We start from the raw sequence: 21,798 nt of genomic DNA, 5'->3' as shown, positions 1-21,798 counted from the left end.
TTCTTAATAACTTTCCCCAAATTTCAATTCTGGGGGGGCTGTGACAAACCTTTTGTTTGCATAATATCAGTCAAATTTGTCATGTGAGTCAAACTTTATTCGGAATTCAAATTTTGGGTTTCCTAGGTATCTCGATACTCAACTATAGTGCGGAGACCACCTGAACAAAGGGCCCTTTGCGGGTACCGTGCCATGCAGTTGGATGGGAAACATAATAGCTCTGTACTCCAATAATCAAACCACTCAGGAAGATGGCATAGTCCAATTTTCTGTTTTAATATAAATTATTTAAAACAAGGAGTTACAACGAACATCAACGGACGTCACACAGTATTCTCTCGAAGCATTTAATAAAAACAGCATTCTTATAGCAAAAACGTATCATATGTGATGTCACACTACGTGGCAAATAAGAAAAACCTACGGGGGATTGTGGTTGGTTCAAGGAGAACATCTAAGTGTGCTTTTTTATAAGGGATCAGGTTGTGGTTGTGTCTCTATAGTGTAAGAGGATTCAATTCAACACTACAGCTAAATCAACGCCTAGTCTATAATACTGAATGAAAACCCTTATTGATATATCTTTAGGTCCAGTTCATGCGTTCTGGATGACTACCCCTATATAACACCCCTCTCTTGGAATCCACCTGACCCCACTGAGCCAAGAAGTAGTTCTGTTTTGCAAGTTTAAAAGGTTTAATTGATAATTTAAACAATAGGTATATATATCCCACTTTATAATAAATTAATAATTGAATAGCACACTTAATCTGATATGATAAAGATCAACAACGGAGAATCTGGCACTAGCACACTTCTTATAATCACTAATGAGTTGACATGAAATGGATAAGGTAGCACACTGGTAAATAGGAACAAAAGTATAATGTGGATGCTTTATGTAAGCTCAGGTGGATGCAATATTCAATGAATGCAGTACAGAAAATACTCAATATGATTTCAACCAAACAATGTAATCACTTTTCTCTGGCAATCCCCTCCCCCCCTTGATGCAAGGCAAGGAAATGGAAGGAAAACACACAGTTCTCAGAAATGCAATCAATGTAAATCAGTTCACCCCAGCAAGCTTACACTACAGAAAACAGATAGGAGTTTTGAAAACACAGGCAAAATGCTTTGATATGTGCTAGCAATGGATGAGAAATATGCTGGAAATGCTTTTAATTCCCTTTCAGAGGTTCATGGTGAGTGGTATCTAGTTAATATTAGTCCAGGCTCACACTAGCAATGAGGCAGGGATAGTTAGCAGGTTAAACGAATTTCTGGCAAATGGAAGGCAAGCAGCAGCTGATTTTACATGTGGAGAAATTTGCAAATCGCGGTAAAATTCGCGGATGCGTGTTCCGCGATTGCGGTAAAACTATAAGGGGTAGGAATGCGGTTCTAGGTTCGTAGGAAAGCCACGATTCTAAGCTTTCAGTTAAAAGTTGCTGCAAGTCTCTAGCACAAACGGTTGCGGAGATATGAGCGATTGAATAAAGGTCGTTTTTCAGATTTGAAATTTTAAAAGCTCAAAAAGACAAGTGCAGCTTGCAACTAGAAAATGACAAGTGACAGCTTTACAAATGACAGGTGACAGTTAGGAGACCGTTCTACTTAGATTAAAGTAGGATTGAATTATATTATTTTAACTAGGAGATTGGTTCTGCACAGTTTTCTAGGTACTCACACTATATTCTTGAGTGAAATGGGTCTCGCCATGGATCTGGTCAGGTTTTAAACTCGCCTCTGGTCTCTGCACTTCACAGTGATCTGGGTCAGCTCTCTCTGGTTCTCTGGTCTGGGTCTCTAGTTCTGGATAGATTGAAGTCTCTAGTTTGGCTCTCTGGAGGTTTGATGGAGGTAAAGTATGGATTTTTCCGGCAGAGCGTCCCGCTGCAGATGGAATTGAAGGTCCCTATCTGTCCTGTCTGTCTGCTTTTATGTGTTTAGAATGTGGGTGTGTTCTAGCATCACTGACCCTACCTCTCTCTCAGCTTCTAATTGGTCAAACTTCCATTTATCATTTGATTGGGGAATGAACTGTGAGTCAGAGGGATGTCATTTTATGGCTTGCAGATAGGACACTCCTCTGTCAGATTGCACACATTCTATATTTGATAATAAAAGACATATTTCACAGTTACACAGTTGCTTGAAATTACATATACATGGTGTGGCTGAATTTAGCCATGTCTCTGTCCAAATCTGCTGTTTCTAAGAGCTTGCATTCAGAAATGGCACATAATTGACTTTTTAACTGATTTTTCACTTTCTGACATTGACCCAACTTTACATACATGTGTGCAGGGAGTATGGACATTAACTGATGAAGTTTCAGATTTTTAACATGCATACATTTAGAGTAATATCCACTTTTCCGCTAAAACCCCCCTGAACACGCCACCGGGTCGAAAAACCTCTTAAAATGTGGGCAGAAAAATCACAAGAATTATGGTATCATTTATAAAATTTTCACATGCCCGCTCTATGAATGATCCATCTTTTTAAAGTTATGTTCTGGCTCCAAAGGGGTGTGGTTTCCTCTCAGCACAAGGTAGAAATACTGGTTTATCCAGTTCTGCCAAGCCAGCTTGCTCTCACAGGCAGTGCTCCTCCCAGCTTCTGCCAAGAGGAAGCTACATTTTACGACTGCTGTAATAAAACCTTTGCCTGAGTCAGGAGAGGCTCATTGTTCAAGAGGAAGCCATTTATGATCCTCTCAATAAACCCTCTGCCTGGGTGGAGGGAGTTGCATTGTTCACTCTCGTGCAGAGCACAGGTAATTCAATTATCAGATAGATGGCATATCCTTAGTGTGAGCAGCAAAAGGGCAGCTAGGCCTGGGAACACAGCTGTGACTCAAGTTTCACTCCTGATGGGGGTAGTTGCCAGGCAAATTGGAATCTCTTTAAGCTGTCATTTCTGCTCCCCAGTTTCTGCATTCAAATAAAACTAAACATTTTCACATATGCAGCTAGAAGGCTGATTCTAAGTTTAAAACTATGACATTTAAACAGTTACAAAGGCATGTGACACCAAACATAGGTCACTCATTTAATCTAAACATTTTCGATTTTAGTGTCTTTAAATCCAGTGCAACTTAAACTGCTGACTCCATAGCAGTTTTGTTATAAGCATTGTTTTGGGCTCTTCATTTCCCAGATTTTGTAGGCACACAACACTCCATTCTACCAAATGTCTGCTGGTGTCCAGTGAGTTTTTAGATGTGTTGCAATGTTTAAAATAGACAGTTTGAGCCTGCCTTCAGAGAAACACAGGGTGGTTTTAAACTGCCGGCTTTTGGATAGTGGTGAGTACTCGTACTGCACCCATTTTTGGGATTTAAGAAAATGAATTCCCAACAATTCTAGGTTGCATTTGGCAATCAGCATTGCCATTCCCAATGGTTTCAGACTACTGTGCGGGTAGTCCAATGGTGGTTTTAGGCAGTGTCCTTCTGTGCCCATAACATCGGCAAAAATGGGTGGCAGCCTATTCTTCCTGCATTTCCCTGTGCATTTTCTGGGAAGCTCTGGCCATCATGATGTTTTCATGTCAGTGCTGCACAGTTTTGAGGTAGGGCTCGGATGCATGGGTAAATACATCCCACAAGCCCCCCTCTTGCGATGGCCATTCGGTTTCACTGATGGGACTCGCAAGATCTGGGATGTTTCCTCATCTTCTTCCAATAGATGGCACAGTTCAGCATCTTTTCCTCCATCCGGTCGGATCGATCGGTTCTCCTCGCCGGTCCTGATGGGAATATTGGGCGGTACCCCGAGCCCGTTGCGTCTCAGCTCCCGGTCTCCGGCTCGTCCTCCTTGGCCCGTCTCAAGGTTTTCTTTCTCCTAGGACGACAAAGGAAGAGCGGCAATACCTATTCATAGACGTTTTTCCACCACCGTTGAGATAGTGGGGCAGCATATGCATTTCATCATAACGAAACATTACATTCTTATTTTGAAAAAAAACCAGTATAACTAAGAGACAGTTTCATGCAAATCACAATATTTTAGAGACTAGATGTGGTATGTTTTATAGTTGGAACTGAATTAATCTGAGACAGTACCCGCTAGGATTCCAGAGGATTCCTCCAGTTGTTGCAGAGTGTGCCTGGGATGGCAACATTTCAACTGGTTTATGTGGACCCACTTGTCTTCCCCCGCTGCCAAAGGACCTTTGGGGATGTGGATTTTGTAGGCCACAGGGGAGATTTTGTCTATGATCTCGAATGGTCCCTTCCATGTAGGCAAAAATTTGCGCTGCTTGGCCTGGTTCCTTTGGAAGTTGTATAGCTAGACCCGGTCTCCCACCTGATATTCCTTCCTGGAAGTTTTCAGGTCATAGTGGGTCTTCATGCTATCAGCTGATCTTTCTAGATTCCGCTGAGCATAAGCAAAAGCATGTTGAAGGTGTTTCCTTAAATTCTCCACATACTCATGAGTAGTGGAGGCATTTATCAGTGTCTGCTCTTGGGTCCTGTAGAGCAAATGCTGAGGAAGCACCATCTTGCGCCCAGTCATCAACTCAAATGGTGACATTTTGGTTGCAGATGAAGGGGTAGATCTGATAGCCATTAGGACCAGAGGTAATTGGATATCCCAACTTGGCCCAGAATCTGCCACAAACTTTTTTAATATGCTCACAATTGTCCGGTTATATCTCTCTACTGCCCCAGAAGAAGCTGGTCTATAAGCAATATGCAGCTTTCTCTTGACCCCCAGTATCTCCCACATCTTTGTCATTACTTCACTGGTGAAGTGGCTACCTCTGTCTGACTCAATCCTTTGAGGTAGACCAAAACGGGAAAAGATGTGGTTAATCATCAAGGCAGCTGCAGTTTCTGCCTTGCAATTTGGGGCTGGGAGACATTCCACCCACTTGGTAAACAAGCATGTCACAGTCAACATGTACTTATTCCCCCTAGCCGAGCGAATCACAGGGCCTACAAAGTCGATTTGTAAATCTGACCATGGCAGTGTCATCCCCCTCTTTTGGAGAGGCGCACGGTGCGTGAGGGATGATGGCTGAAACTGTGCACACACAAGACACCCCTTCAAGTATTGGTCGAGGTCCTGCCCCATGTGTGGCCAGTATGCAACCTCTCTTAAGATTTCCAATGTTGTGTGAAACCCCCTATGACCGGCGGTGGCCGCATCATGGGCGTGACTTAACATCAGGCTTCGGAATGAGGTAGGAACCACCCACTGATCGTGGCCAGCTTTGGATTTCCTTACCAGCAAACCGTCTTGGATCCGGAACATTTTTGGACATTTCATCAACACTCTTAGGTCCTCTTTCCCAATGTAATCGGTATCCGTCAGGGGAAAGTTCTCAGGGTCCTCAAGGTGCTGGTAAAATTTACCAATAATTGGATCCCCCTTCTGAGCAGTAATCAAATCAGCATCAGGGGTCTCCTTACTCCATTGTGCAATTGAACGGTCGTTGTGAGCATTTGTCTGGGACCTAGTGATGGCAGTGACCTGGATTTCCCCCAACAGGGACTCAATCTCAATTAGATCCCCTTGGATGGCCCCGGTTTTGGCCAGCTGATCAGCTAAGTCATTCCCAGTTTTGTCTGGTCCCTCTACTTTGGAATGACCCTTGATCTTTTTCCAATAGATGGTCATCCCATTCGAGGTGACCAGATCATCAATGTTTTGGATCAACTTCCCATGTTTCAAGGGTTTGTTGTTAGCACATAACATGCCTCTGGTTTTCCAATTAACCAGGTGCTCCACGAACCCGTTCCGTCCATAATCCGAATCTGTGATTATGACCAGTTCGCGGAGTTGATGCTGGACAGCAGTGAGGATGGCCTGATGCACAGCCATCAATTCTGCCACCTGACTACTTCGGGGACCAATTTTGTATCCAGCGGAGGGTTCTGGGGACTCATTCACCCATGCATTCCCTACGCCGGCCACCAGTTCTTTCTCCCCGTCGTTGTCAACATGGTAAGAGCATCCATCCACATAGACAGTGGGCATTCCCTCACACTTGTCATCTTCAAAGACTTTGTGGGGGGAATTAAGGTATGCCTCCATGTTGTCCTTTATTTTTAGACTTTCGTCCTCGAGACAGTTTTCTCTGGCACAATCATGCAAGTCAGCCAGACCTTGCGCGAGGGGACTCTTCTTGTTTTGGCCATATCTGACCTCCACAGGAAAGCCTTGCATTGACAGAATCCAGGAAGTAATTCGGGAATTACTCACATTTCCGGCCCGGATTCTGTCACTTTGGAGATATTGCAGAGGCTGGTGTGGAGTCTCCACTATAATGTGTTCCCCCTGGATAAAAGGGCGGTAATTCTTCAATGCCCACACCGTTGCCAGGAGTGCCTTCTCACAATCGTTGAATTTTTCCTCCACAGAGGATAAAGTTTTGCTCGCATAGGAGATTACTTTATTGACCTTGTCATGCTTTTGGTATAATACTGCCGTCAAGCACGTATTAGAGAACCCTGTCCCCAGGAAGAACTCCCTGTTTCTGACAGGGTAAGCTAGGCAAGGCGCTTGTGAGAGGCTTCTTTTGAGTTGTTTTACTGCCTCGGCTTGTTCTGGACCCCATTCCCACTTGACCCCCCCCTTCAGGAGATGAATCAGGGGTCTGGTAATCTCTGCGTAGCCCTCAATGAACTTTCTGCTGTAATTAGTCAGTCCAAGGAGGCTCCTTAGTTCCCGCAGAGTTGTGGGGTCTTTCAGTTTCTGAAGTGCTTCCACTTTCTTTTCCTGGGGACAGAGGCCCTGAGGAGTAATCTCATGCCCCAAGAAATTAACACGGGTTCGACACCACTGTGCTTTCTGAAAGGAAAGTTTTGCTCCGGCGGCCCTCAACTGTGTCAGAACATAACGGATCTCCGCTATGTGTTCCTCCACAGATGAACTTTTGATGAGGACATCATCTACATAAGCCAGGTTACCCCTCGCACCCAGGTCGGGCATGGCCTTTTGTAGGAAAATGTTGAATTCATTGCCGGAGTTGAGGTATCCGAAGGGAGTCCGGGTCCATGTGTACTGCTGGCCCCCAAAGGTAAAAGCCAGTTTGTATTGGTCCTCCCTGCTGACAGGCACGGTCCAGTATCCATTGGTCAGGTCTATTGCAGTGAATACCTGTGACCCCTGAATCTGGGCCAGCCCTTGGTCAATGTAGGGCAGAGGCCATCGGGAAGTATGGACCCGTTTGTTGAGCTCCCTAAGGTCGGCGCAGAGTCTCCACTGGCCGTTTGGCTTCAATATTCCCAGCACTGGATTATTGAAGGTGCTGTGGACTGGACGGATTATTCCCCGGGACTCAAGGTTCTTAATTATTTCAGTAAGGGACTCAATTGATGCGAGAGGCAAGCGATATTGCTTCACAAACACAGGAGTCATGCCAGGGTCCGTGGGGATTGTTGTTGTGTGGATGTCAGTGCGACCACAGTCATATGAGTCTACCGCAAAGAGATCTTGGAAATCCAAGAAAACTTGTTTCAACTTTTGCTTTTGTTCCAGAGTCACACAGGCATCAGCTAGGTTGACTCTCTCTTCCACCATCTGCCTGAAGCCTGGAAAGACTTCTGGTTTGGCTATCTCCGCTGCCTCCTCCAGCTGGGTGGAGAAGTCCCTGGTCAGAGTGCTGATTTGGACCGGAGGCTTCAGGTGGGAAAGGCAGCCCTCATGGACCTGGAAAATCACCTCATCCCTCCTGAAGTCACACGTCACATCTTCCTTACCATAAGGGCAGGAAGTGTACACCAGGAAGTTCCCCCCATGCCGGGTAAAAATCCTGTCTGGTGTTGTATTGTCCTCACTGTCACTGTCAAAACAGTCCTTGGGGATTGGTCCTAACAGTTCATTTACGAAGTCGATGGAAAAATGTCGGTCATCAACCGCCATTCCAATAATGGTGCCTGCCGCTAGAGTAATACTCTTTAAGTCGCTGTTGTCCACCTCTATTAAAATGGTGTCATGTTCTATGTTGACTAATGGAGTTGGGTTTACCCCTAACCCTTGCAGTTGGAGAGAAGCATTTAGATGTATGTAAGCATCAGGGTTTTGCAAATATTGTCCTCTTTTAACTTTCACTTCCAGGGAGAATTGTCGGGTCCTTTCTGGGATGGTGACTTCCTCTTTGATCTGAATTTCAACTGCATAAGGTAGCAATTGAGCTGACCTAAATGCTTTTTCTGGATCATCAAAGCCCATGGGATTATCCGCTAATCGGGACCAAGCTTTGAAGTTTATTAGGTCCAAACTAATGGCAAAGCGATTGAGAATGTCACTGCCTAAGTAAAAGGCGGCAGGGACGTCTCGCACGACCCAACAATTGTGGACTATGCTCTTGTTGCCAATGGAGATTTTGAGCATACACCTGCTTGGCAGGAGATGTTTGGAATGAGGTGCTTCCAGGTCCATTTCCCATTTGTCTATCAGTTTGAAGGGGGGAATGGCTGGATCTTTTGGGAGTTGGCGAAACATGGCTTCGCTGATGAAGCTCTTACCGTTGTTCACACACACTCGAGCGAGAACAGAGTCCTTCCCATCATTTAACTGAACAGGGATGAACAACTGCTCTCCAATTTGCTGAATATCAGCCAGGCTCTGAGCTGATTTCACATCTTTCTGGACTATAGGAGTGGGAGTTTCAGATTGTGGATTGGTATAGAATTTCAGAGTGTTTCCTTCCAGTGTGGAATACCACCTTAAACTGGAAGGAAGGTTGATTTTCAGAAATAGAGAGGACCCCCCATCACTAGTCTGTTGTCCTACTGCTATTACTGTCACGTCTGGAATCTGGTTGTTCTGGAAGTGAAATTCTACTTGGTCAGATTTTTGTTCAACCATGTGGCATGTGCCGTTTAAACTAACATGGTTGACACTCTGTTTTAATTTTATTGGTCGGCTAGTCTGGGTCCAGAGGACCTTGTTTACACAATCTATTAGGGGTGACAACCTTCTCAGGAGGTCATTCCCTAGTAAACAAGGGGTGCCCTCCGGGGTCACAACTATGACCGGGTGTTTCAACTTATGTCGCCCAATTTTAATGTCCAAATCTGCCGTCCCCTCGACGGGAATTTCCTTCCCGTCAAAGTTCTGCAGTTGTCCAGGAAGAGAGGTGAGAGGCATTTGGTAATTCTCTCCCCTTCCTGCATTCAGTTTATCAAAGGCCCTTCTGGACAGAAGGGTAGCTTGAGATCCAGTGTCCACCAGTGCCAAAATTGTACCCTGTCCCTGTACTTGTACCGGGGCATAATATCTTCCCTCCTTCTCCTCAAGGGGGCACAGATAATGTACATTTTTGGACAACTGGTGGGCTAACTTTCTGGTTTTGGACATCGCTAGCGAAGAGATTTGGGCAGAATTCTGTGGAGAGCCTTGGGAATCTGAAAGAAAAAGTTGGCAACTGGAGATCAGAGCCATTGTGGGTTCCCCTGGCTCCGGTTCTGGGCCACCCCCCCCTTTTTGGAGGCAGTCACCAGGATGGGTTTGAACCAGGGGATTTTCTTGCGGTTGGTTCTGGGATGAGATGGTGGGCGGCGGTAGCTCAGTCTCCACATCTCCCCAGTCTGGATTTGCATCCCTAGGGACCCATTTTTCTTTGGGAGGAGTTCCCCCCTCTCTGAAGGAGAAGATCCTTTTCCCAGGATCCTCTGAGGATCCCTCTCCCTCAAATTGGAAGATCTGTACCTCCTCCTCAAACTGAGTCTGTTTGGGTCTTTTGTTTCTCCTACCCCCCCTCTGCTCCTTAGGAGGCAGACTTTCAGGGGCAAGAGATTTTGTTTCCGGTTCCTGGGTTTCCAGGGGCTGTTTACAAGTGAGGAAGGAAGCTTCCTCCAAGGCTTTACACCCCCCTTCCCTTTGTGCCTCCTCCCTGGGAACCGGTGAGTTATCGGGGTGCTGCCCCCGTCATTGTTCTGGAGCACCAGGTCCAGAGTTGGGTGCGTTCTGCGCCGGCACGCCCATCTGAGGGTTCTGCTGAGCCCTCAGTATGTGACCCAGGTCCCGCGCCATGTTTTGAACCTGGCGCTCTAACTGGGAAACCCGCTCAGGCTGATACGGGGCCCTGTTTTCTCCCCTGGGCTGATCCCGGGAAGGGTAGCTGTCCCTCCTCTGGTAATACCCCGGGTTGGGAAGATTTGGGTACCCCTCCACCCTTGGCCTCCCCTCTCCCGGATTCAGTGGTCTGGGCTCAGGGAATTGGCGAAAGAAGGATGGATGGTTTTGGGGCTGAAAGTCGGGTGGATATCTGGGGAAAAAGTTCTGCCCAGGGTTGAGAGAATTTCTGCCCTCCTGTGGGAAGTTTGGAGGGAAGTTCCCTGGGTTAGGTGCTTGTCTGGATCCCCCCCCTTGGGCTGGATGAGTCCACACATAACCCGGGATGGGTCGATTTCCCTTGTAACGGGGACTTACATAATCAGGAGAGCGAGGGACCCCATTTGTGGGGCTGCCTCCTTGGCTCCCTGTCTGTGACTGACCCGAGGACCTCCTGGGCCTAGCATTATTAGGTGCAGGCAGGTTTTTAGGCCCCCCCATCTCCAAATCCAAAACGGGGGTGACCTTTACCTCTGCCACCTTGGCAGCAGCAGGGGTGCTGTTGGCTTTGGGGTTTTTCTGGGCATTACTTTTGCTATCTATCGGTTTCTGCACCTCATAGATCCGGGTAGCCTGTTCAATGACCCAGTCTAAAGATCTTTTCTCGTGAAAATCCCTCACGAGCTGGGTCATGATATATTTGGGCAAGGCATGGAAAAACGTATTTATAAATTCCCTGCTATCCGTGCGCACCCTTCTTGTGGTCTGTGCAAAAGCACGCTTTAACTCCTGCACAAATTCTTGTGGGGCCTGATCCTCCCCACATTGCAAATTGTAGGCTGCCTTGCGAGCCTCTTGAGGATTTCTGTGAACAGAAAAATGTTTCAGGATGGCCGCCTTATATGTGGACCATCTTAAATGATTTTGGTCCTCCAGCCCCGCAAAGAAACTGGAGTATTCCGGGGAGAATGTCCACTTTACATATTGAATACAGCTTTGGCTGCCCTTCAAATGGAAAGTCACCATCATTTGTTCAAACAACTCTAAGTGCTCCCAAACAGAATACTTAGCGTTCTTATGGTAAGGCGTGATGACGCTCCTGATCACCTTAATCTGCTTTAAGGGGTCCTTAAGCAAGGCCCTTTTTGCCTTATTGGCCTTTTTGGTTCGGGTAACCCTTGTCCATTCTTCCTCGGACTCAGAGGCACTGCTCCCAGAGGTTCCCGTCTGTTCTTCCAGGTTTTCCCGGATTCTGCGAGCCTGGGAATGGCTGGCAGAATGTGGGGACCTGGTCTCCTGTGTCCTGCGCAGTTCAGAGGAGTCTTCAGATTCCTCCTTGCTGCCAGGATTTGATGGGTACCCCCTCCACTGACCTAACTGGGCAGAGGTTTTCAGGATGCCCTTAATGGGCCTACTCTCCTGGGGTTCCCCATTGAACTGTACTGTACTTGGGTGCCCATACCCGGATGCCCACCCCTCCATTCCTGAGTGGTACTGGCCTATGAGCCTCATACTCTTAGCTGGATAGTAATCTGCCATCCCTGCGGCCCTGTGCTCATGTGCGCCAGGGGACATGGGGGTGGTAGAGTCCAGGGACTGGGGGAGATGAAGGCCCCTGGTGTTAGGGCTCCTGCGGTTATGGTCAGGAGTCTCTCTTTCCCAGCGGACCTCATCTCTATCCGCCCCTGCTCCCTGTTGCAATGCAGGAGCCTGCATTTGTGCTTTCAGTTCCTCTGTTAAGGCCTTACTCGACTCTATCAGTCTCTCCTGCATCGCTACCTGTTGTTGGAGCCTATCATTGTGTTGACAGAGGGCCTCATTTTCCCTCTGTGCTTCCTGGTTGGTCCTGGAGAACTGGGCCAGTCTTTGCTGCAGGAGGGTTACCTCCTGAGCTGTGTCCCTATTGGCCTGCTCCTTTCTTGCTAGAACATCCTCCACCCTCCTGGTGTGCTCTAGCAAGTTCTGGTGTTCTTTTTGGAGGTCACCCAGTCCCTGGTGGGTCAGGTGATTTTCTTCCATTTTTCTTTTTAAATGGCAGACTTCCTGGCCTAAGGTATCCCTTTCCTGACTGAGAGCCTGCATCTGTGCTGCCAGGTCATCCCTTTGCCTTTGGAAGGCACCAGCATTCTGGCGCTCCTGATCAAACTCTGCCTGGGTATCCAGATCTTTCAGAATTAGTTTGTTGCTCTCCGCCTTCACTCTATCCAGGTGGCCTTGCAGGGTGACTACCTGCTCAGCACATACCCTGTTGAAGTCCAGTTGTTGCTCCAGCTTTTTCTGGTTTTGCAGTAGGGAGTCCAAACCTTCTTGGTATTCCTTCTGCAAGGCCAGAAATCTGGTATTCTGTTCTACCTTTTCCTGTTGCAGCACATCCATATCCTTCTTTATTTTAGTGATGTATTGTCTGCTGTCATTTTCTGACTCCTGGCTCCTCTGCAGCCTCTGCTCAGAAGAGACCAGGTCAGATTGGACCTTCTCTAACACCATCGGTTGCCTATTTGCCAGATTTTGGCTTTCAGCACATCTATCCTGCATGTCTCCCATATATAGGTACAGGTATGCTGCTATCCTGGCAATCTTATTGTGTTCCTCTTTGGCTTTAGGAGCCATATATAGTTCACTCAGGGCCACATGTAAGGGACCCTGATCTCTATATATATCTGACCCTGTTTCAGTGACCTGTTGTGTGATGGCCTGCAACCACACATCCTGGCCCTGTTCGGTCCATTCACCTCTCACAAATAGCTTATGCAAGAGGTGCTCTCTGGCTATTTTCATGTCTACTAAGGTCGTCATTCTAGAGATTGGTCTCTGTCCTGACTTACAGAAGTTTGTATTTTATTTTTGCAGAACAGAACTTTTCTTGGAGTGTCCCTTTTGAGGAATGCTTCACAGCGTAATGCAGCGTGGTGATCCGACCGGATGTATGTATCCCGTCAGTTAGCACACTGTATTAAGCTGCACAAGTGGTAAATCTAACCCAACGTCTCGGCTCGAGCCCCCAATTTGTAAGAGGATTCAATTCAACACTACAGCTAAGTCAACGCCTAGTCTATAATACTGAATGAAAACCCTTATTGATATATCTTTAGGTCCAGTTCATGCGTTCTGGATGACTACCCCTATATAACACCCCTCTCTTGGAATCCCCCTGACCCCACTGAGCCAAGAAGTAGTTCTGTTTTGCAAGTTTAAAAGGTTTAATTGATAATTTAAACAATAGGTATATATATCCCACTTTATAATAAATTAATAATTGAATAGCACACTTAATCTGATATGATAAAGATCAACAACGGAGAATCTGGCACTAGCACACTTCTTATAATCACTAATGAGTTGACATGAAATGGATAAGGTAGCACACTGGTAAATAGGAACAAAAGTATAATGTGGTAGAGGATGCTTTATGTAAGCTCAGGTGGATGCAATATTCAATGAATGCAGTACAGAAAATACTCAATATGATTTCAACCAAACAATGTAATCACTTTTCTCTGGCAATCCCCTCCCCCCCTTGATGCAAGGCAAGGAAATGGAAGGAAAAAACACACAGTTCTCAGAAATGCAATCAATGTAAATCAGTTCACCCCAGCAAGCTTACACTACAGAAAACAGATAGGAGTTTTGAAAACACAGGCAAAATGCTTTGATATGTGCTAGCAATGGATGAGAAATATGCTGGAAATGCTTTCAATTCCCTTTCAGAGGTTCAGGGTGAGTGGTATCTAGTTAATATTAGTCCAGGCTCACACTAGCAATGAGGCAGGGATAGTTAGCAGGTTAAACGAATTTCTGGCAAATGGAAGGCAAGCAGCAGCTGATTTTACATGTGGAGAAATTTGCAAATCGCGGTAAAATTCGCGGATGCGTGTTCCGCGATTGCGGTAAAACTATGAGGGGTAGGAATGCGGTTCTAGGTTCGTAGGAACGCCACGATTCTAAGCTTTCAGATAAAAGTTGCTGCAAGTCTCTAGCACAAACGGTTGCGGAGATATGAGCGATTGAATAAAGGTCGTTTTTCAGATTTGAAATTTTAAAAGCTCAAAAAGACAAGTGCAGCTTGCAACTAGAAAATGACAAGTGACAGCTTTACAAATGACAGGTGACAGTTAGGAGACCGTTCTACTTAGATTAAAATAGGATTGAATTATATTATTTTAACTAGGAGATTGGTTCTGCACAGTTTTCTAGGTACTCACACTATATTCTTGAGTGAAATGGGTCTCGCCATGGATCTGGTCAGGTTTTAAACTCGCCTCTGGTCTCTGCACTTCACAGTGATCTGGGTCAGCTCTCTCTGGTTCTCTGGTCTGGGTCTCTAGTTCTGGATAGATTGAAGTCTCTAGTTTGGCTCTCTGGAGGTTTGATGGAGGTAAAGTATGGATTTTTCCGGCAGAGCGTCCCGCTGCAGATGGAATTGAAGGTCCCTATCTGTCCTGTCTGTCTGCTTTTATGTGTTTAGAATGTGGGTGTGTTCTAGCATCACTGACCCTACCTCTCTCTCAGCTTCTAATTGGTCAAACTTCCATTTATCATTTGATTGGGGAATGAACTGTGAGTCAGAGGGATGTCATTTTATGGCTTGCAGATAGGACACTCCTCTGTCAGATTGCACACATTCTATATTTGATAATAAAAGACATATTTCACAGTTACACAGTTGCTTGAAATTACATATGCATGGTGTGGCTGAATTTAGCCATGTCTCTGTCCAAATCTGCTGTTTCTAAGAGCTTGCATTCAGAAATGGCACATAATTGACTTTTTAACTGATTTTTCACTTTCTGACATTGACCCAACTTTACATACATGTGTGCAGGGAGTATGGACATTAACTGATGAAGTTTCAGATTTTTAACATGCATACATTTAGAGTAATATCCACTTTTCCGCTAAAACCCCCCTGAACACGCCACCGGGTCGAAAAACCTCTTAAAATGTGGGCAGAAAAATCACAAGAATTATGGTATCATTTATAAAATTTTCACATGCCCGCTCTATGAATGATCCATCTTTTTAAAGTTATGTTCTGGCTCCAAAGGGGTGTGGTTTCCTCTCAGCACAAGGTAGAAATACTGGTTTATCCAGTTCTGCCAAGCCAGCTTGCTCTCACAGGCAGTGCTCCTCCCAGCTTCTGCCAAGAGGAAGCTACATTTTACGACTGCTGTAATAAAACCTTTGCCTGAGTCAGGAGAGGCTCATTGTTCAAGAGGAAGCCATTTATGATCCTCTCAATAAACCCTCTGCCTGGGTGGAGGGAGTTGCATTGTTCACTCTCCTGCAGAGCACAGGTAATTCAATTATCAGATAGATGGCATATCCTTAGTGTGAGCAGCAAAAGGGCAGCTAGGCCTGGGAACACAGCTGTGACTCAAGTTTCACTCCTGATGGGGGTAGTTGCCAGGCAAATTGGAATCTCTTTAAGCTGTCATTTCTGTTCCCCAGTTTCTGCATTCAAATAAAACTAAACATTTTCACATATGCAGCTAGAAGGCTGATTCTAAGTTTAAAACTATGACATTTAAACAGTTACAAAGGCATGTGACACCAAACATAGGTCACTCATTTAATCTAAACATTTTCGATTTTAGTGTCTTTAAATCCAGTGCAACTTAAACTGCTGACTCCATAGCAGTTTTGTTATAAGCATTGTTTTGGGCTCTTCATTTCCCAGATTTTGTAAGCACACAACACTCCATTCTACCAAATGTCTGCTGGTGTCCAGTGAGTTTTTAGATGTGTTGCAATGTTTAAAATAGACAGTTTGAGCCTGCTTTCAGAGAAACACAGGGTGGTTTTAAACTGCCGGCTTTTGGATAGTGGTGAGTACTGGTACTGCACCCATTTTTGGGATTTAAGAAAATGAATTCCCAACAATTCTAGGTTGCATTTGGCAATCAGCATTGCCATTCCCAATGGTTTCAGACTACTGTGCGGGTAGTCCAATGGTGGTTTTAGGCAGTGTCCTTCTGTGCCCATAACATCGGCAAAAATGGGTGGCAGCCTATTCTTCCTGCATTTCCCTGTGCATTTTCTGGGAAGCTCTGGCCATCATGATGTTTTCATGTCAGTGCTGCACAGTTTTGAGGTAGGGCTCGGATGCATGGGTAAATACATCCCACAATAGTCCGGTGGACAATGCATGCCCAACCCTAGTGCAAGTCATCTTTGATAGCTATAAGAAACACATTACTCCATTGGCTCTCAAACTATAAGGCCCTTCTTAATATGGCCCTCTATAATTGGTTGTCATGCTCGTGCCATGTCTGGAACATTCGTCTCACTAGCAGCACGTAGCCTCATACTCCAGGTGCCAGGAGGTGGACATGACTTCACCTACCCACCCAATTAGCCCTACATCTCTCATCACCCATGCACTCTGCCATGAAAATTGTCATTGAACTTGGAAAACTGATTTTGGTTATTCAAATTGACTTTGTTTCCTTTGAATGTAGCGGAGAAACTAGTATCCTTCTTTTTCCACTTTGAGGAGTAGAAATCTGGATTTTTCTTTTGTATAAAATATGGTTTTCCCAGGTCAAGGAGTTTATCAATTCCTGACATCTTGTGCAATGTGCACATAAACCTAGATATAACTTTGTGCTGTCAAAAAACATGGAATTAAGTCATAATGTGATACTCAGAGACGTATCTGCACTGCACAGTTTTGGATTTAAGGTCCATCTATTTTAAATATTGTCAGAGACGGCTCAAGAATCATTCCCAGTTACAGAGGAGGTTCAAGGGTGTTTATTAAAAGATGTATGGGGCCTACGGCTGTCACTCTCTTGTCTAGTTACAAACCTCCACTGTAACCCAGGTGTTCCCATGCCTAGTTTTGTAAGTACAGAAGAATGAACCCAGCTGTCTAATGCTGTCTTCTTCTAACGGTGAAGACATAAAGGCCAAACGCCTTATCTAGCTGGATTGCCTCAGGGACTTTCTATCACACCCAACATAATCAATTGGTTAGTGTCCTAGTGGGAGTTGGCCTAGTGCCTTGCAATTACACTGCTGAATTCAGGCCTTTCCTACCAGGCACACTCTCATCTCTTCCTTGCTAATCTTACTGTTTTTTCCCTAATTACTTATCCTACCAGTCTGCTGCCCTCCAATGTTTCTTCATACATCTCACCTCACGTGTTGATGTTATTTCTCCACCTACAACTACTTCTGCTCCCTCCACCTCTAATACTATCTCTTCCACACAACAACTCCCTCATCCAGACTAGGATTCCCTCATCTACACTACCACACCCTCATCCACACTACTACTCTCTCCTCCACACTAACACTCCATCCAGCCAACTGCTACTCCCTTCACCACACTGCTCAGTCAACCTCCTATTACCCAGTATATATTCACTTCTCAATCACTTTTCACACTATTCTTTCTAAACACCTGACACACGCATATGCACAATCACACTGCAGTACCACCTCCACACTTTAACCAATACCTCACTTACTCCACAATTCACAATTCACTTCCACCCTCTGCAATCCTTCCTCCCTTCAACCTTTCTCTTGATCATCAAACACCCTCACTCAAATCACCTATGCTTCCTTCTTCCTGTTTCCATTTTTTATACACTTCCACTGCCCAGGATTTGGTACCTTGCCCTAACCAATCTAACCTAATCGTTTACCCTTGCAGTGTCTGTGTGTAAGGTGTAAAGTCATAAATCGGGGGCTAAGCCCACCTACTTTCTTCACAAAGGCTTGCCATGTAACATAGATGGCAGCCCATGCTGGCATGAGTTACTGTTTGTGTTCCAGGCATTGGTTCCACCCAGACTCCCACTAAGTTATTTGGAGGAGGATGGGAATAGCTCAGTTTAAGACCCCTGTTGTCAAGGAAGAGACTCTCCTGTTTTACAGGCTCAAATGGATTGCTAGACAGCCATGCAAGGTCCCAAAGTCTGCCATGCATTGTAGTGGCTTCCATGTGTGGATTTCTCAGTCCCAGCCATAGCATATCACAGCCTCCGGCAACAGCTTCACTATGTCACTGTCTATCGGCCAGTCTCTGTATTCCATAGTCTCCAGTGTCAGACAGGTAGTGCAGTGTTTCTCTCTTGTTCTCTCTCTCTTTCTCTCTCTCTCTTTGGGGCAGGACTCAGTGGCATTCTGACGATCATTCAGGTCTCTTTTTCTTTTGATTTTGATCTTCAGAAAGCAATGGAAAAACACTGCCATGTTACTGTTCTTAAAAGCAAGGCTGTAGCTATCAGTTGTTTGCACAGAATCATACTGGCACAGGGGATTATTATTGGTGCCCGCTCAATGGAACATTCGCTTAGGGGGACGCCTTGCTCTAGATTTCTCCCTGCACTGCTTGCCACCTGTGGAGAGGGGTTCTTAACCCTCTTTGACAAGGTCAGGGAGATTTCTCTGCCAGATTTGTAGGTTAGGTCTGTTCAATGCATCTGCAATTTGCATTTGCCTTTGCTGACTAACACTGCATTTAACTTGTTGAACCTTCAGCTTTCAGAAAATACGACAATTACAACCCTTGATATGGAATTCATATTGGGCTTTTTTGTAATTTACTCACAAGTATGTTTGTTCTGGGTACATTCAGCTGTGTCAATTTAACATATGTAATGCCTTAATCACATTGATGACCACTGGGGCACCCATATTCCTTGTCACCAGAACTGAGGTCTGCATAAACATACAACTTAGTTTAACCAGAGTTCAACCAAAGATAAGCATATTGAGGTTACTTGTAAAAGGAAAACTATCTGTTTGTGTAGGGTTTAATGGTAATGACAATTCAATAAATTGAAGGCCTATCAACAGATTTTGCTTAATCTATCAGATAACCTGCAATACACTTTCACTCTATCATCTCCTTGACGAATAATAACGTTCCCATTTCACATGCCAGCATAAATGCAGCTGTTCCATTGCATTAGCTAGTTTTGTTTCTCTTTTCAACACTAAAGACCTGATTTACAAAACCTTTTTTTCAATGGGGTTTTCCATTCAAAGGTGTTTTTGCAAATCAGGCCCTTGGTCCTGTTATGCTTTACATTATTAAACCTGATATTTCATTGCAAGATCAAATTCTGATCTGGCATATTTAAATGAAGAACATTACATTTAATAAAATAGTTACTTAAAGGGTATGCCACTTCTCTATACAATCCACGCACAAATATGGTTTTCCAAGTAAACTACATAGGGCACGGTTAACTAGCCGAATACAGTATTTCCATTTGGAAACACACCAAACTTATAAAGTGTGCCATAGCTTTTGTTAAGGATATATATTATTGATCTAATTATTGTGCCTTAAAGTTGTTTAGGAATCAATTCAAATATTTCAGTAGACACATGGTTTTATTCCAATATGTATAATTTTTCCCATGTGTATATTACTGCCCAGTTTTGATATGTTGCAATAAAGTGCATGTTTCCGTTTATTTCAAGAAACATGGTGGTGTCAATTATTGTAGTGAATCAAACAGGTTAAAAAAAGATTACCCCTAATCTTCACTATCTCTACCATCAGGGGATGTATAGAAATATATTCATAAACAAAGAGATAGGACAACAAAATAAACAATTGAAAGTGTCATACTGGGAAAACAGTACACCTCTCTGGATGGTGTACCCGTACTCCTATCTTGAAAAAATAGATGAAGTACAACCAAAATGATTCAAAATAAGTATGAATATATAATTTATTATACACAAAAAATGAAAAAATGACAAGGACCTAACTTTGCACAACAAATAATTGCATAAAATACAATTGTATTACTTTGCTTTCATAAAAAATCAATTCAAAACAAATACATAGACACAAGAATCGCAGCATATCACAACATCATAAAAACAAATGTGTCACAAACAATACATATATTCCCGACATGTAACATGTTTCAGTTCTTGATGCCCTTATGTGGCTTAACTTTCTTCAGGGGGAAAAAATCACTTCTTTTTTCATCTAAAATTCTTTCAATATTGTGCGATATGGGTCATCAAGTAAGCTGAAAAAAAACAAGAGGCGAAGAAGCCTTCAATACCCAGTAGTCACATATATAAAATAAATTAACACCTCAACCTCAAAAATAGGACAAAAAGCCCAAACCGTGAGGAAAGATGAATATCCATCACCATGACAGTTACAACAAGAGTCCCAAAAGTCACCCTTGAAGTGCAAAAGAATTACAATGCTAGAAGAGTCATTAATAACTACTTCTTATTAGGCGGCATATCAATTAATACATTTGCCTAACCCCTATAATAGAGGTCCATTCCATAAAACATTGCATAAGTCACCAAGGTTAGTAGAGAAAGGAACCCATCACCAGAAGTCAGAAGTACAAGTTATGTTCAGAATCCGAAAGCGGAATATACCAGGAAAGTATCCAAGGCCGGTCAATTCTCACAAGTACATATTATCAAAAGCAACCTCGATGTCACTAGGAAAAAAATCACTGTTCCAATGTGTGTTGGAGGGAAACCACCCGATGTCAAAAAACTGGTAGTCACCAATCTAAAAACAAAAATGACCCACATCAATGGATAGAGGCCTCACAAAACACACTCATAAGGTAACTGGGTACAACTCCTAAAAAACTCATGGATCCATTATATGGCCACAAGTACACATAGTCCATGGAAACAAAGTAAAAGAAGAAAACACATACCTCTGTAGGCATCGTGTCTACTGATTGCATAGTGTCTACTGTGAAAACATACGGCCCAGGTGAAAAAAGCCATATCAAACCGATGACGTGCAAACTTAATTTAATGTAGTGTATCCAGTCCCCACGGTGTGCGGCAGATAAACAACAGGATAATGGATGTACACATCAGCACCAGAACCCTCTACGGGCTCCGTAGTACCAACTTCAATGTAGTATATACAATGTGCGGCTGAAAAACACAAGGTCCAACAAACCAAACAAGGAATATCTGCGGGCACACACGCTCTGTAGTACCAGCTTTAATGTAGTACATACAATCCCCACGATGTAGACATATCACACAGGGAAACTCTGCGGGTGCACATGCTCCGTACCAACTTACTTCAAAAATGCTTCTAGGATGAAGCAGAGTGCCGTAATCACAAACCAACTCCTCACCGGCCGGCACGCATTGATGCTAACTCTTCCGCAAGTCTTCCAAGATTCCAATTATTGTAGCATCAAATGCATATGTGTATATTTAATAAACATGTGATACATTTTTCTTCTTATATAACTATTATTTCATGCAGGTATTTTGGTTTCATTTTTGGATAATTGTCAAAACAATGCAGTTGCTTGGAGTTAACCACAAAGACCATGTTGTTAACACTTTTTCTATGATTAGACCATGGGTGCATATTGAAGCAAACCTTTAGCCATATTTCAGTGTATAACTATTTTCCCTGCATACCTTTTTGTCATTGTTGGGTATGTTGCAATTTGCATTGTTAAGATTCAACCAAGAACTGCTTTTGTGTAAACTAGATGAGGTGTGATCATTGTTCAGCTTGTCTCTGCCGACCAATAAGTAGGTTAACATTGTTGTTCTGTTGAATTGGAAAGGTTTGCTATTCCGTGATGGTTGTTCGGATAGTTAGCACGGTTCGACATTCTTTCTGCTGGCTTCAAGGTGTTTTTGCAGCTTGGCCATCTCTGTGTGATGTGTGTGTGAGCCCAGTGTCAGTAGGTGCCTCTCCATGGGTCGGCATGTGCTTCTGCAGATGTTCACAGCAACAGACCTCCTTTCCTCCAGTGCTGTCACTTTCCCTGCAACTGTGCTGTCTACCACACTC

General features: G+C 44.3%; 1 protein-coding gene across 6 annotated transcripts in view; it reads left to right on the top strand.

Annotated features, from left to right (window-relative positions):
- Positions 1 to 21,798, top strand: part of CNTN5 (contactin 5) — a 3,106,629-nt gene that overhangs the window by 1,984,376 nt on the left and 1,100,455 nt on the right. The window lies entirely within an intron of this gene.

This window comes from Ambystoma mexicanum, chromosome 7q, assembly GCF_040938575.1.
Source record: "Ambystoma mexicanum isolate Mex_15411 chromosome 7q, UKY_AmexF1_1, whole genome shotgun sequence".
NCBI lineage: Eukaryota > Metazoa > Chordata > Amphibia > Caudata > Ambystomatidae > Ambystoma > Ambystoma mexicanum.
This window is presented reverse-complemented; position numbering and strand designations above follow the sequence as displayed.